At 44.6% G+C, this 16,045-nt stretch overlaps 1 protein-coding gene across 1 annotated transcript in view; it reads left to right on the forward strand.

Moving 5' to 3' along the window:
* Positions 1-1,603: 1,603 nt before the first annotated feature.
* The window catches only part of LOC147034329 (tRNA (cytosine(34)-C(5))-methyltransferase, mitochondrial-like), a 59,528-nt gene continuing 45,086 nt past the window's right edge, over positions 1,604-16,045 (forward strand). Inside the window, exon 1 of the mRNA XM_085880909.1 lies at positions 1,604-2,456. The gene's annotated coding sequence lies outside the window, so the exon portion shown is untranslated. The remainder of the gene's footprint in view (positions 2,457-16,045) is intronic.

A 16,045-nucleotide genomic window follows, 5' to 3' on the forward strand; every position in this document is an offset into this window, starting at 1 on the left:
TGCCCTGCAAACCTGAAGTGAAAAGCGGGGTTAAGCAATTGATTCATGTCTGTCCCTTCGTCCTTCTGTCTTATCAAACATTCAATTCAAACAACTTGTTTGAATTTAATGTTAAGTTTTGAACACTACTTGGAACATGAACAGGAAGACAAGTTTGCCATTAACAGTACTTTGGCTGATTTTGTCCCGATCGCACATGCACAGTGATTATTATTATTATTATTATTTTTAATAAACTGTGCCTGCCTGGCTATCAAACAAAGTTGAAAATCATTCCAAATGGGAAACTTGCTGTTTTTCAGGATATTATGAAGGACACAACTCGGGTGATTAAATGGACACTGTTAATGGCGGTAAAACCTGGAATCAATTTAAATTGAATTATATACTTGAACGCTAGAACACATTGTCTTCATAATACTCAGGAACCTCGAGTTTTGCAGTACTGTTTGACCCTGTTATTTGTGGGGATACGTTCCTGGTAAACGTTGCAAACAGCGGGGTATTGTATCCATAGGAAAAGGGGGGGGGGATAGGTTCCCGGTGGGGGAAAAAAAACAAACAAACCGCGAATACATGAAGCACAGGGTTGCAAATGTTGAAGCGGGTCCCATTTGATAAACCGTGAATATGCGAATCGTGGGGTCTGACAGTACTTGGATATGTTATGTGGGTGATGTATAAGACTGCTTCAGTGGCGCTAAACTTCTGGTATTTTATTTTTAAATCATTATTTTGTTAAAATGGAAGTACATATATACTTGAACACTGCATGGGGTATCGTGTTCTATGAACTTTCTCGTTCTTAATGCATCAATCGTACATATACGTACAAAGAAATAACAAATGATGCTGTATTTCATGATGAAATGAAACCAGAGACCAAAGGTGCTTTTGCTGGCTTTACGGCACTCAAACGGTTCAACGACGACATCAAAATCCAATTTCCTTGCTGGAGGCTCCTCCACTGCCAGTGTTCCCAAACTCCTTAGTTGATCTCAGGACACTTTGTATTGTGTATTGTATAATTATGAAGAAGTGAGAATGAGGCTTTTGCTTTACTGTTAAAAATAGGATAAGGTGGGATTTGGAAAAAAAAAAGAAAAAAAGAGGAGCTGAGGCACCTTAAGGGGCCCTGGGCAGCGACTCCCTTCTGCCTCTCTCTCATCAGTCCTGATCCAATTGCCTTTGGTTAGGGAATATGTGGGGAGGAGGGGTTGGAAGTGTGGTTTGTGCAACTTCAGTACTTGAAATTGAATGTGCAATACTTGTCACAGAAGCTGGTCATCAGAGCCAAAGACCAAACTCTAATGTTTCTTCAAATTGCATTTGGAACTCGAAAGCATTTCAAAGTGCAAAATCCATCCGCATCTGCTTTTCACTTGAACTAAACTTGAAGACGATAGTTAAAATTGTACATTTTATTCATTTGTGTTCTCCATTTTTCTCATAATAAAGGTTTGTTGAAGATTTGATGACACGAGCTCAATTGGTAAACATGACGTGGTCTGGATAGACACATTGAAGCTCAATGGGAAATCAATAAATGAACAAAAATGGGGGGCGGGGGGGCGAGAATTGATGACATTGGTCACGTGGTTTGGAAGCTCTTTATTTTGACACAAAAACCTTCAAAAATTTTCTTCAAAATGGCTGAACATATCGAGCAGAAACTTTACAGATATGATTGCTTATTCATGAGGAACAAAAAGTCCTCCATCTATGACATCAGGTCATGGTTTGGCAGCTGTGTTTTTTGTTTGTTTATTTGTTTTTTGAAAAATATACCTTTAAAAGTCTCTCGAAGGGCTTGACGCATCGAGGGGAAACTTCATCCACAATGTTCCCTCAGCCTTTTGGGGATACCATGGTGTTGATGAATAATTGTCATGGTCTGGCAGCCGTATTGCATTGAACAAAGATCTTTAAAAAAAATTCCTCTAGAACCGTTTCGTAAATTGACGTGATGCTTCACAATTATGATCTAGTAGTCATGGGGAATGTATTTTAAAATTTCAACCTCTGCACCATGGTCTGACAGCCAGAATTATTTAATACTTTGAATCTGGATCCAGGGATTTAAATCAAACTTGGTGCAAGTATGTATAATATAAGTATGTATAATAATAATATGTGGGCAGAGGCATATTTGGTGATGGCATGACGTCGAAGAGTACCCCTTCTCGTTCGTCCTGCATTGATGGAATGGAACCAGCTTCCAAAATAGCTTGCTGTGCAAAAGCGATTTCACCAGGAAAGCATTTTAAAGCAAAGATTGATATGTGATGTGTTTTGGGGGTTATTTTTATTTATTCATCTTTTGCTTGTTTTGGTAGCCTCACCAATTTCTTGAAGGGATGGAGAGGTGATTATAATTTATCGGTGTCTGCACACAGATCATCTCATACGAGTATTAGTCCAAGTGGGTTCTCGGATCTGCTGCAATCTGTATCCTGGTGAGGCCATTAAGTGCTTTGTCTTGTTGCTCTCATCCGAGGAGAGGGTATTCTGTCTTTGTCCACACAGAATGAGTACGGTTTTTCTCTGCAATCGCTTGTCGGATTGACACACAATTTTTACCAGAGAAGTGAGGACTCGTGTCTAATGGTTTAGTTATTACGTCATCGGTTACGTGGTGTGGTGGCCATGTTGGAAAAAAGGGAAAACTTTTTGGACCTCCATCTCTGAAACCACACCAGGGAAGAGAAAAATTTTCTGTATTTTTATAGTTTGCTTCATCTTCACAAAAATATAAAAAAAGGGTTCATGAAAAATTGTTCCTTTATTCCTTTACAATGTAGTTTAAAGCTTGTGGACACATCAACTTATTTCTCTTCCTCAAATTTTAACCTCAATGGAAAAACTTTAATCTTTAAAAACAAAACATGTGGGTCGTATTGTAAATTTTATCTGACACTGCAACAATACGATATCCCCCATAATTGAATCTCAAAAATTAAGCTACATAAGTTTTGAGGTTTGTGCTGTTTTTTTGAAAAAAATTTTTAATGTGTTCATATTCAAGTTGAGCCTGGTGTTGGCTTCATGGTTAGGGTGGCGGCTTGGGATCCCAGGGTCCTGAGTTCAAGCCCCGTTGGCTGCTGAATTAACACTAGGGGGTTGACTCAGCCTGTCATCCTTCCGAGGTTGGCGAAATGAGTACCAGTGTACTGGTCCCGGTGTATGCCCCGGTTAGAATAGGTGTACCATATCCCTGTGTGTCGTGTCGTAAGAGGCGACCAGGGTTGGCGTTGGGAAGGGCATCCGGCCATAAAACATTGCCTCAAGAAAAAGCCCAACCCCTGCACAGCAGGGAAAAATGGCTGTAAAAACGGTCATTTTATTATTTTATATTCAAGTTGAAGAGGACCAGCACATTGATATGTACATGCGAGTGGAACCCAGAGTTGTGATGTGAAAACATGGCAGTCTGAAACGAGTGTGCCAATCGGGAAATGATTGCACGTAGGTTTACATTGGCAAACTGGAATGGTGCTCAGTGGAGTGAACACCTCCTCCAGGCTGAACAGTTTGTTTTATATCCCGCTGATTGGCAGGATCTGCATCCGGACTGGAACCAAAATCGAATCTGCTTGTTTTTGTCGTAACTCGTCCAATCCTTTTTGAAATGTCATTCGATATATCGCTTTGACCCCATCTCTCACTGATGAACAATCACTTAAAAAATGATTGTATCTGGATCTTCACCAAAATCAAATCATTTTGTCCTTGTGACACACCTAATTTGTTTTGTTCGAATCAATCCATAACTTTTTTTAGATATGCTATATATCCTGTTTGGCCTTATCTTAAAAATGATGGGGTGAATCCATTCGTCCTTGTCACACAGGCAATCTGTCCATAACTGTTTTGGATATCCTGCTTCTAAACAAACAAGTGAAAACATAATCCCTGTCAACCTTTGGGGAGGGGGGGGGAGGCGGAGGAGGTAAAAGTAGCTCTAATAACCTGTGCAATGACCACCAAAATGACTTAAACCCGACTCCATCCAAAACAACCATAATTGCATCGATCAAATTCGACAATCCTTTTTCGTGGAATGTTCAGCCATTCTTCGATCAGGACTACTTCCAGTTGGTCAAAAGCTGTGCGGACTTGGCAACCACACACCTATCTTTCAAGAATGTCTCATGCATGTTCAGCTAGTTCTGAGTCTGGACATGAGCCAGGCTTCACATCCATGTGAGTGATGTGGTCATGAACTTCAGCTTTGATAACCTGTGGGATGCGGATGGGTGTTGTCATCCATAAAGAGGATGTTCGGACATTGTTTTTCAGGCAAAGGGATAACTACAGGCGTAATGATCTCACCCAGGATCTTGACACCAGACCTGGACGAGGTTGTTTTATACTATCCAATCTCACGACATTGTCTTGTCATTCCCCGTGAAATGCAACGGCAACCCGACTCGACCTACCCCCACACACCCTCCCCTCATCCCCTCCTCCCCGCCTGGCTGAACTCATTTTGCTGTTAACTTTTGCTCAGTCATTGCTAAGCTGGCAGAACACCAGGGTGGCCAAATTATCGATGGTGTTGACAGTTTTGTGCAGATGTACGAAGACACTGACGTGGTTTGCATGCAATTTTCGAGGTTGGATTGGTTCGGGTGATGAAAATTGCAACGTGTTGCGTGTTCAAGTCTTGATTGGGTTGCTTTCCTCAATAACCATGGTTTTGCATACGATGAATCCAGAGGGGGCGTTCGTCATTTTTCGGGACTCCATGCAAAATGCAATAGTGGTCCAGTTTGGCCCCTGTGAGCCCCGCCAATCTGTCCGCACTAAAATACGCAATTTGGCATCCGTCGGACGTCTGCATTCGATGGTTACTTATGCAATCTCAACCAACTACACTTTCCAAGGGGATGATGGGTCATATGGCAAAGGTTGTGGTGACTTCATTTGTCCTCCTTACCAGGAGTACAAAAGGTGGTGAGACACAAATTATCCTCATAAATGTGTACCGTGTAGCACCGCTTCCGGTCTTGGTGGTGGGAGAGGGTCCATATTATGAGTGATGTTTCATAACCCTCAATTGTATCACAAGTAAGAGGGCTCTGTTGTTTTCACACTCGCTTTGCCTATGTTGCTTTTGACTTCATTGCAAAACAATTGGAGGAATTCCCGTTTTATTACCTTCGCCCCCCCCCCCATTGGAAAGGTGTGTGTATGTGCGTGTAGCAGCTTGAGCGCCGTTCTACCTTGTGGTATTTTTCCAAGGCCACTTCAAATGACAAGGGAGGTGCAAAGTGCCCTCCCCTATTTGTGGGATTGTTTCTCTGTCTGCAACTTAAACAGCGATTGAAAATTCATTTCTCAGCTTCTACTGGATGAAATCGGCTGCACATTTCAGAAGTGAATCATTTGTACGTCGAGGTAATAAGTTCCAAATTTCAGCATCGTCCATTTCCGCATTCTTGAGTTTTTAACGAAAACCCTCAAAATTCATGTTGGTGCCTGTCCGTCCGTCCGTAATGTGTTGGCGCTCACGTGTCAAATGCTGTTGTCCATTGAAACGAGCTGAAATCTGAATATACGTCGGCCAATACGTCTAAATAATGGCTTTTGAAACGAACTCCTTCTCAGTGCTGAAGGTTTTGCTCGTTTAATTGGCTTATAGCAGGGGTTCTTAACCTTTTGATGATTCCAGACCCCCAATGGATTGCCCAACATGGTCCCATACCCCCTTCGCTTGACTGTCGAAATCATCACCACCAGTCCTATGAGTTGACAGTATGAATTCAAAAGATGTCAATAGCTTGACTTGTAGTCAACAGCTACAAGTATTTTACAACATAACTTTGATTCACCTATTTCAGATTATAAATCAGCAACTTTACTTCTTACAGTTGATTTTTATTACACAAAAGAAGAAAACAAACTTGAATGTGCAAGTTTTTCAATATCTCGACTACATAACACACACTCTTACTACTCTCGTGAGATATTTGATGTTTTTGTGCAATCAAAATATGGAATCGGGATACAGTTACTGATAATGCTACTTGCATGTCATGTCATCTGATACATCAAGTCGGTGTCTCCACTTTGATTTCAGATTTAATAATGCAGAGAATCCTATTTTGCAAAGGTACATAATTGTGAAGGGAACCAAAACATTCATTGCCCTCATAGCCAAGTTTGGGTAAGCTGTGATTTGCTCACACCAAAACTGCTTGACATCCATCCCCGCCCTTTCAAAATCAACTTTCTTTCTTGGAAGTCAATGAAATCATCCTTTGCTGAATTGTTGTCACTCAATCTCGATATATCAACCGAGAAAGGGTTTTGGATCCAAACAGATTCGATGCTAAGATCATTAATGTCTGAGAAGTAACCTTCAAAATTTGTACATAGGACTTCCAAATGGTTCTCGACTTCTTGAAGTATTTCTTCAGGCAATGATTTACCATCTCCAATAAGAATATTGTCAAGGATTGGAAAGTTTGCCAGGTTTCCGCTTTCAACACGGCGACTCCAAATAGGTAATTTCCTTGGGAAGGTGACAACTTTTCCCCTTGCTTGAATAATGTCCACATCCCTTCCTTGCATTGACATGTTCAATTCATTGAGGAGACTAAAATATCAGCCAAATATCCCAGGCTAACAATAAAATGTTAATCTTCAAAATGATTTGCAAGGGGGGGTTGTTGATGCTTGAGGAATTCGAAAATTTCATCCCGAATTTCAAGGTTTGATATTAATCGGACAAGTGCTTCCCATGTTATGGCCATTTATTTACCAAACCAATGACAGGACACGTTGGTGTAGGCGTGGCCGATGGGGAAGAGGTGCCTTAGTTACCAATGACAGGACACGTTGCTTGGCGTTTTGCACCCACAGTATCTATCTTCTTTCAATAATTCCAGCAATTTCTGTTTGCCTTTCAAAAGGTTTGAAATTAATCGGACAAGTGGTTCCCAAGGTATGGCCAAGTGAAAGCGCCGTTCCCCATTACGGGTTACAACTTACGGACTTCCGGATAGTGATGCCTTACTGTATTCTAATAATTTCTCTTATTCTTATGCGCATTTATAGATAAACACAATGCCCCAATCCAGTCGTCGTTTAAGGCCCTGTCACACCTTGACGATTTAGCCAGCGTATGCTGACGTATGAAAAATTTGTCTAAAACACTGGCACACGTCGAATACGTTACGGGTAAGTTTTGTATACGTTAAGAGCACGCTGGCATACATCGTAGTATGCTGAGCTCGTCGACAAATTTTAACATGCTCAAAATTTTTCAACGTATGCTAGCGTATGACTCATGTTCCGCATACGCTGGCCATAAGTTGTAGGCACGTTACGCGATCGTTGACACACGTTACTTGTAAGTTATTCATAAGTCGAAACACGTCGAGGTAATGTTTAGCATACACGAAACATATTTCTAACCTATGAGTAACATGTTGTAGGCATGTTACGCCATCGTTGACACTCGTCGACACACGTTAGTTGTAGGTTACTCATAAGTCGAAACACGTTGAGGTAATGTTTAGCGTCAGTGTTCCAGACTCCATGTTTTTTTTGTTTTTTTTCTTAGGCATGACGGTGATGTTGACACTGATTTTTAGTGCAGTTATAATATGATTAATCGGCTGCCGCTCATCGATTTAAATCATAACCGCACTAGAAATCGAAGTGTCAACATCACCATCATGCCGAAGAAAAAAACAAACAAACAAAAAAAAAAACATGGAGTCTGGAACACTGATGGGTTCCTCCTGGTGAAGCCCATTTTTATATACCAATTCCCCTAAACGCTGCCAATACGCCATGATACGGTCGCTGTAAGTTAGTTACACGTTCAGTAAGTTATGTGGTCGTCCGGAAGACGTCAAATGCGTCAATACGCGTTGGAGATACGTTACACATAGGTTAAAAGCACGTTCCTCATAGGTTCAAAGCCCGTTACGCATATGTTAGAAATAAGTTTCGGGTACGCTAAACATTACCTCGACGTGTTTCGACTTATGAGTAACTTACAAGTAACGTGTGTCAATGATCGCATAACGTGCCTACAACTTATGACCAGCGTATGCGGAATGTGTGCATCATACGCTGGCATACGTTGAAAAATTTTCAACATGCTTAAAATTTGACGACTTACTCTGCGTACTACAACGTATGCCAGCATGCTTCAGCGTGCTTTTAACGTATACAAAACTTACCCATAACGTATTCGACGTGTGCCAGCGTATTCGGCAAATTTTTCATACGTCGGCATACGCTGGCTAAAACGTCAAGGTGTGACAGTGGTTTGACACTTCGATGTCTAGTGCAGTTGTTATTTGAATCGTCGAGCCACAGCCTTTTATTAGGCTACGCCACGTGATCGTTGGCGATACGCTGCCGCGTGCTATGCATAAGTTAGACTATCGTTGGGCATAGGTTGTGAACGCCGACAACACGCTCAGCATTCGTTGATATAAGTTATCTATATGTTATCGAAACGTTCTGTGTACGTTACTAATACGTTATGCATACGTCCAACTCGTTATGAATACGTCCAAAACTGGGAAAAAAACATCAATAGTTCAGCGTATGCCAGCGTTTTACATACATTTTGCCATGATACCTTGCCTTGTCATACGTTGGCTAAAACGTCAAGGTGTGACGGGGCCTTTACGAGAGTGAAGGAACGTATTGTGTGGTTGTTTGAAAGTTTTTTTTTTGCACGTACGGCCACGCGAGAGTGAAGGAACGGCCTGTGTGTTTGTTTCTGGCACGTGGTTTGAAAGTTTTTTTTTTTTCCCACGTATGGCCACGCACTTGTTAATTAAAATGGGCTTCATTAAAAAAAACAATGCGAAACGAATGAAGGAAAGGACGAGGATGAGCTGAAACATTCAACAAGAGGGGATATTTATTTACAATTGGGGGGAAGGAACACATAAAGGGCAGAGTTAAACCGACTATAAAGGATGCAAATAATGTACAGCAAAAGCACTTAACCAGTTGCGACTTCACCAAGACAGGCCTGCACATAGACACACACCCAAAGAAATGGACCTCAAGGGTCTATTATTCCTTCAGCTCAGAGGGAAGTCAAGCTGAGGGATGAGAACGTTGCTGGCTACCTGGCCCCGAGCGCACAGCTGGACGTCCACAACTTCCCGGAGCTCGAGTCGCCAGACGCGGACCAGCGACGAGATGAGGGGAGGGGGGCGTGGACGAGGTGGCCGTAAGTCGGTGAAAGGGCACAGAGCGGGCTCCAAGAGAAGCGAAGCCTCTTCGGGGGGGGCGGGTAGTCGAGACGCCCAGTCACGCCCTCCGGTCCAATCAACGGCCTTGGTGCCCCTTTTGGCCAATGACAGGGCAACGAGCGCATTCTGCGTGCCAAAACCAGCCAATGAGGGACGACAGACGACGCTGAGGGAGGGGGAAGGATAAAGGTCCGGCTCCGTTTTTCCGGATCACCACTCGCGTCAGGCGAACGTGAACCCCCCCGTGTCCCCCAAATTGCAAGCGTTTTTAAATTCGCTTTCCATCATGCGACATGTCAAGCCAAGACGAGCTGAAGCAGGTGGGTTTCGAGGTAGATGTAGTGGTAGACGAACCCATAGTCCAGGACACCACCCCCATGCAGGAACTGCCCCCGCAACCAAGATCAGGGGCGGCGTATGGCACCCCCCCCCTTCCGTCAAACTTCCTTCCCGACCCTTGGCGGGTCCGTGGCGGATCGGCTTCGCAAGAGCCATCGTCATCGAACCGTTGGTCCTGATTATACAACGGATGGAGGCGAACGCGTGCGATATGCATAAAATGGACGCAAATATGCAGGCACTGACGGGTGATATACAAGCAACAAATGGCGAAATGGATGAGGTGAATGGGAATATGGAAAGCAAAATGAGGGGCGATATGCAAACACAGCGGGGTGAGATTCAGAGCATGGGGTTGAACCTCCAGTCGGGACAAAAGGCAAGAAGGACGATTGCACGTGGCGCAATGCGGACAACGGATTGCAAAATGGCGGCACCACGTGGCAGAGCGACTGAACCAACACGGAGTGTGCGATGTGTTGGGCCCGCGATGGAGACGGGTAAGGTCGGCACGAGAAACACCACGATAATTGATGGGGAGACCGAAACGTGTCGGGTGAGACACGAGGGGACGACGGAAAAATTAACAGAGACAGAAACGCAGGAATTAAAAGAGACAACGGAAATGAAAACAGAGGCACGGGAAGCAGAAGAGGGAGAGGATGAAGTAAATAAAGTAATTGACGAACACGCACACACAGAGTTGGTGGGGGACAATGGGGTTGAGCTTGGGGAATGTCTCGTGACGCGGTGCGAGCAGCAGGATAGCCTCCTTAAGGAACAAAGGGAGACGATATTCCTCCTTGAAGCCGATCGTGACGAGGCGAGTCCGGTTGAGGGGGTGAGTGACGTTAACGGGTACACGCGGAGCTTGGGGGGGTAAAGACGTCCCGGGACCCCTTGAGGTAACACGAATCCCCGAAGTGATTGTCCCGGTGTGTGTGGTTCAGAGTGCGAGTGTGTCAAAAGGTGAGTATGGTACGAGTGTCATGGCGTGCGTGAGTAACATGGCATGTGAAGAATTGGTACATGTACCGAACCGGACGGTGGACGGGTTTATTGTGGAAATCGCGCCGGCTCCGCAGAACGTGGCGTCCAAGATCAGTTCCTCGTTTTCGGAGCGGCCTGGGCGAACGCGATTCGGGAAGCCAGCGCATGAACGTCCCGCGTTTCGAAAAAAAACCGTCGCAGGGACGGCTAAAATGGCGACTCCGCGATGAATTCGGAACACGCGGGTTCCCACGCGTGTGCGGGGCATCATGTGCTGCATATGCCGCATGTTCTGTTCGCGGAGCGGGTTCCCGGGACGATGCGCTCGTGCTAATCTGCACGGGAAACCGCGCCGGCTCGGTGCGCGGGTGACGTCATCGGCCCGGACATCGCAGCGCGAGCTTCGGGAAAACGGTGCACGTCGTCCCGCGTGGGGAATCCCGCGAAAGCGAGCGCTTGTTGTAATTGGCAGGGTGACGTCATGGCTGCACGGATCGGCCATTGGGGGGGGACGTTAGTATCGCCCAAAGGTAAGAACGGGCGTGCCGTAAACCGCCACCTTGGCAGTGCAAGGAAAAAAAGCCTCTCCAAGTACACGGCCTGGCATAGATGTGGCAAGCATCCTGTTTGGGCATAGGAGCATTAGTTAGCGGGATGGGTTAGTTGAGATAGATCGGCCTCATGGGGGCATGAGCTGTCCTCCATGTGACCCGTGGACTAGTTAGTGGGAATGTCAGTTTATATTTAGATGGGAAATGGATTTTGGGAGACATGGACAGACATGGGATGTGTGGTGTGGACGTAGCGTAGCAATATAGTTAAATGGATGTGCTTTAGAATAAGGGATGACTGGGAGCACGAGCTAATTAGGGGGACGTAGCTAGTGGAGTGAGAGTGCCAGTATGACGTGAAAGGTAAAAATTACCCCCGTGCGGGAGTGACGGTCATCTCTGCGAGAAAATATATAGCCTCCTGAAGGTAGGGCAGTTTTTGCAAACTTTGAAGTCACCTGATGCCAAAACGAAAGGGAATATCGAAAATCCGGCCAGACAAAATTTAGATATTGTCAAATAGATTTATATGCCACAATCAAATTCAAAATCGCTTGAGAAATGTAGGAGGAGATAGATTTTGAAAATCGTCATTTTCGCATGAAAATCGTCATTTTCGCATATTTTGCCAACTTTGAAGTCACGTGACACAAAAACGAAAGTGAATATCAAAAATCCGGCCCAACCAAATTTAGATATTGTCCCATAGATTCATATGCCACAATCAAATTCAAAATTGCTTGAGAAATGTAGGAGATAGATTTTGAAAATTGTCATTTTCGCATATTTTGCCAACTTTGAAGTCACGTGACACAAAAACGAAAGTGAATATCAAAAATCCGGCCCAACCAAATTTAGATATTGTCCCATAGATTCATATGCCACAATCAAATTCAAAATTGCTTGAGAAATGTAGGAGATAGATTTTGAAAATTGTCATTTTCGCATTTTTTGCCAACTTTGAAGTCACGTGACACAAAAACGAAAGTGAATATCAAAAATCCGGCCCAACCAAATTTAGATATTGTCCCATAGATTCATATGCCACAATCAAATTCAAAATCGCTTGAGAAATGTAGGAGATAGATTTTGAAAATTGTCATTTTCGCATTTTTGCCAACTTTGAAGTCACGTGACACGAAAGCAAATATCGAAAATCCGGCCCAACCAAATTTAGATATTGTCCCATAGATTCATATTCCACAATCAAATTCAAGATCGCTTGAGAAATGTAGAAGGAGATAGATTTTGAAAATCATCATTTTCGCATTTTTTGCCAACTTTGAAGTCACGTGACACAAAAACGAAAGCGAATATCAAAAATGTAGCCCGATCAAAATTTAGATAGTGTCCCATAGATTCTCGTATGCCACAATCAAATTCAAGATTGCTTGAGAAATATAGGAGATAGATTTTGAAAATCGTCATTTTTGCATGAAAATCGTCATTTTCGCATTTTTTTGCCAACTTTGAAGTCACGTAACACGAAAACAAAAGTGAATATCGAAAATCCGGCATGACCAAATTTAGATATTGTCCCATAGATTCATATTCCACAATCAAATTCAAGATCACTTGAGAAATGTAGGAGGAGATAGATTTTGAAAATCGTCATTTTCGCATTTTTTGCCAACTTTGAAGTCACGTGACACGAAAGCGAATATCGAAAATCCGGCCAGACCAAATTTAGATATTGTCCCATAGATTCATATTCCACAATCAAATTCAAGATCGCTTGAGAAATGTAGGAGGAGATAGATTTTGAAAATCGTCATTTTCGCATGAAAATCGTCATTTTCGCATTTTTTGCCAACTTTGAAGTCACGTGACACAAAAACGAAAGGGGATATCGAAAATCCGGCCCGATCAAAATTTAGATGTTGTCCCATAGATTCGTATGCCATAATCAAATTCAAGATTGCTTGAGAAATATAGGAGGAGATAGATTTTGAAAATCGTCATTTTCGCATTTTTTGCCAACTTTGAGGTCACGTGACACAAAACAAAAACAAAAGTGAATATCGAAAATCCGGCATGACCAAATTTAGATATTGTCCCATAGATTCATATTCCACAATCAAAATCAAAATCGCTTGAGAAATGTTGGAGATAGATTTTGAAAATCATCATTTTCGCATGAAAAGCGTCATTTTCGCATTTTTTGCCAACTTTGAAGTCACGTGACACGAAAACGAAAGCGAATATCGAAAATCCGGCCCGATCAAAATTTAGATATTGTCCCATAGATTCATATGCCACAATCAAATTCAAGATCGCTTGAGAAATGGCGGAAGAGATAGAATTTGAAAATCGGCATTTTCACAACGGACGGACGGATCGAAGGTCTTCTAAACCCATATTATTAGGTCATGCTCGAAGAGATGACCGAAAAGGAAACGGAGAGAACCTGTTGAATGAATGGGCCAGCGGGCCTGAGTGTGGAATGCATGGTGCGAATGAATGATTGGGGGGGAGGAGTGAATCCCACCCAAGGGACCCCAGGGTCGGTGTAATGTTGGTTACGGGGGTAAGTTAAATTTACAAAAAGGAGGTCGTTTTGTTGTTGGTGTTGTCAAGGTACGATACCCATTTGGAGGGGTGCAGGATCAAATGTGGTGGCGCAAATCCCCAGCGTGATTGTTCGTGTGTGTGTGTGTGTGTGTGTGTGTGTGTCTGTGTGTGTGTGTGTGTGTGTGTGTGTGTGTGTGTGTGTGTGTGTGTGTGTGTGTGTGTGTGTGTGTGTGGGTGTGTGTGTGTGTGTGTGTGTGTGTGTGTGTGTGTGTGTGTGTGTGTTTACGAGTGTGGCGAAATGTGTGCTGAAACGCGCGCATAGCGTGTGTGAAAGGGACCGCGTGTGTGAGGAAAATGGTGTGCGAGGTTGCGAGTGAGCCGAAGTGCATGCCTCCCAGCACGCCGTGTGTGGATGAGGAACCGTGTGTGAATGGAACCATGTGTGCGAGTGAAAGGGCATGCGTGAGTGAACGGCCGTGTGTGTGAGGTCGCTGTATGTGAGGTAGATGGCGGCTGGCATGCGGGAACACACAACCTTGTTTTGAATGCGCAGGGTGCCTGAGTGTGAGTGCCATCTTGAGGTGTGTGAGCGTCGTGGCACGGAGGAGTTTGAGCGTGAGAGTGCGACGGAGACGGGACCAGACGGTGGACAAAGGCCGAGTGGCGGCCGTAGCTGTATTGGGAACCGTGCCGGGTTTGCACGGCAGCGCATGTGGGGTCCTTGCTGTGCAACGCACGAGACCGCCACGTGCGCGCCTGCGAGAGTGAAACCCGGTCCGGAAACGCCCTCGGTGGATGTTGCCGATCCTGCGACGGACAAAAGCTAGGCTTAGAAATGGATTCGGAACGGATGGGTTCTCCAAGTGGGCGTGTGTGTGAAGCTCTACATGGCCTGCGCGGTGTGTTCTGTTCGCAGAGCGCACGGCACGGGTTACGGACAGGCAGAGCACATGTGCTAGCGTGGGGAACCCCTCGAAATGCGAGGCTTGCTTTTGAATGCACAGGGTGACGTCATGGTTGCACGCATGGTTGGAATCCGGCAGGAGTCGATTGAATCCCTGCCGGGTGGTACCGTCTGAGAAGGGACGAGGTGTGCCAAGCACAAACAGCTGCCATGACGTCACGGGAAAGAAAGCGCCGGTTGCAAGTTGCCGCGCTAGTGCGTGCATTTAAACAAAAAACAAGCCTCGCTTCGGGTGAACAGGATTCCCAGGCAAGGGGTGGAAGACCCCCTTGCTTGGGCACAGGATACCACTAGTTAGGGGGAAGGGTCAGCTTAGCTTGATCGGCTCCATGGGGCAGGGATAAGTCCTCATGGGGCCCGTGGAATGGATTAGGTAGAGGGATGCAGTGAGATTTAGGATGGGAGATGGGAAATAATATTGGGAGACATGGACAGACTTTGAGTGGGTTGAGGGGACGTAGCTTAGCTATGTAGTGTTAAATGGAACATGCTATAGTGTAAGGGATGATGAGGGAGCACGAGGTAATTAGGGGTTTTAGTCAGAAGAATGGCAGTGATCAGCTATGTGAGGGATGAGTTGAAGATTGCAAAATGTACTTGATGAGTGAGTGATGCCAGCGGGTCTGTGTGTATGGAGCGAATGTGGAATGCATGGTGCGATGAAGTGATTGGGGGGGAGGAGTGACCCCCACCCAAGGGATCCCGGGGTCAGAATAAAGTGAGTTCGGGGGTTCGTCAAATTGACAAAATGGAGGTCGTTTTGCTGTTGGTGGAAATGGAGGCTCGATACCCATTTGGCGGGGTGCAGGAGCCCTGTTGACGGGCTGGGAGCGTGGCTGCGAACGGTGAGTATCGCTGAGTGGGTACCCCGGGACGATAAGATGATAAGAAGAACGAAGACGATACATCCCCTCGATTAGTCTTCCTGTTAGTTTAGAACCTCCAGAGGAGTTGATAAATCCATTACCAAAACCAGGAGATTAAAAAAACTGTTGTGAATGAGAAACCAGCAGTTTCACCCTCACCAGCAGGCAGTATGGGGGTAACCATCACACCAACACCTGTCAAGGTCTACTGGAGTGTCTAAACCTCTATCCAGGTTAGATCTGTGGTTCTTCAACTCAAATCGTACAACAGTGGGTTTGGGAGTTTTTGTGAGTCAAGAAAATGCTGATAGTTTAAGTACATTTTGTGTTCATTTTCGTTCCAAGGTTCGGAAACATTGTTGAGGTTATATTACCTTCAGTTTATTGCTCGCAAAGCAAGTTGATTGCCACATAAAAGGCTGAATGCCTAAACCCAGTGTTTGCATCAAAATCTTGTATCCAAAACCCATCGCTTTCTCGACCCACCTTACCCAGTCACACCCAACTGTTCCTGGACTCTGTGTCCTTTTCTCCTGACAAAGTGGAGAGCTTGCTGTCAAACCTCGACTCAGATTCTGCAACCGGTCCAGA

The sequence above is a fragment of the Eptatretus burgeri genome, chromosome 1, assembly GCF_056783735.1.
Source record: "Eptatretus burgeri isolate ZD-2024b chromosome 1, Ebu_testis_v1, whole genome shotgun sequence".
Lineage (NCBI taxonomy): Eukaryota > Metazoa > Chordata > Myxini > Myxiniformes > Myxinidae > Eptatretus > Eptatretus burgeri.